Here is a 1,140-nt window from a genome sequence, read left to right as displayed (position 1 = left end):
GAAGTGGCAGGCTGGCAACGAGGGGGCCTTGGTTGGGGCTGGGCGTTGGGGTTCACTCACTCCACTCACTGTAAAGGGGGGAGCACTAGGGACTCTGAAGAGGCAGTTTGCTGGGATCTGTGACTGGGAAAGAACTCTCTGGCTGCTGTAGGGAGAGCGGGGATGCCACAGGGAGGCCAGGGAGCCCGTGAGGAGTGCCAGGGTGCCCAGGAGGAGGCCTGGTCTGTGAGGGCTGGGACAGGGAGGTGAGGCTGGCCCAGGGCAGGGAGGCAGGGGAAGCCTCATTCCCATCCCAACGGGGACCACGGGGCCTTCTTGCAGCCAGGGGAGTCCTGGGGAAAGCCTGGGGTTTCTGGTTTGAAAGATGTGCAGGAAGGGAGGGTGGCTCATTAGGCTGCCCAAATCTCCCGGGTCTTCCCTGGTGGGCCAGTGGTTAAGACTCAGAGCTTCCACTGCGGGGGTCACGGGTTTGGTCCCTGGTTGGGGAACTAGGATCCCTCATGCCACATGGCATGGTCAAAAAATTAAAAATATTTAAAAAGAATAGACTGCCCAAACCCCTAGTGTGTGGGTGACGACAGTGTCTGGCGAGGCTGACAGTCACCAGGAGCCACCCCCACAACTACTCTGGAAGTGTGATTTCACAGCCCCTACGGAGGGCCACTCAGCAAGATCAGTGAAACCCACAGAGATTCCTGGGAACCATTCTGCTCCTATGAGTGAATCTTATCAACTTTCTAACATCCATGAGAAGTGACAGGCAGCAGGACAGTCACTTCCATTGTCGTAGCAAAGCGCTGGGAACCCCCTGAGTGTCCATCAGTAGACGCCAGGGAAATTATTGCCGTGGTGCAGACGGTGGAGCGCTACGTGGCTGGAGAGAGAATGAGGAAGTTGTCTTGCTTCCAATTTGAAAATTGTCCCAACATATAATGTTGAGAAAAAAAACCAAAAACACACAGTGTAGAAGAGTTGATGGTGTGCAGCCATGGATAAACAAAAGTAGAAAAAAATAGACATTTATGTCTGCCTGAAGCTCCAAGAATACACAGAAGAATTGTACAAAAAAGATCTTCATGACCCAGATAATCACGATGGTGTGATCACTCACCTAGAGCCAGACATCCTGGAATGTGAAGT

The 1,140-nt window shown here is 53.1% G+C and overlaps 1 protein-coding gene across 1 annotated transcript in view; it reads left to right on the top strand.

Annotated features, from left to right (window-relative positions):
- TNFAIP2 (tumor necrosis factor, alpha-induced protein 2) overlaps window positions 1–1,140 on the top strand; it is a 13,447-nt gene that overhangs the window by 3,693 nt on the left and 8,614 nt on the right. The gene's annotated exons all lie outside the window — the stretch shown is intronic.

The sequence above is a fragment of the Bison bison genome, unplaced genomic scaffold (genome assembly GCF_000754665.1).
Source record: "Bison bison bison isolate TAMUID 2011002044 unplaced genomic scaffold, Bison_UMD1.0 scf7180017864302, whole genome shotgun sequence".
Classification (NCBI taxonomy): Eukaryota; Metazoa; Chordata; class Mammalia; order Artiodactyla; family Bovidae; genus Bison; species Bison bison.
Note: the sequence above shows the minus strand (reverse complement) of the source record. Positions and strands in the feature narration are given on the sequence as shown.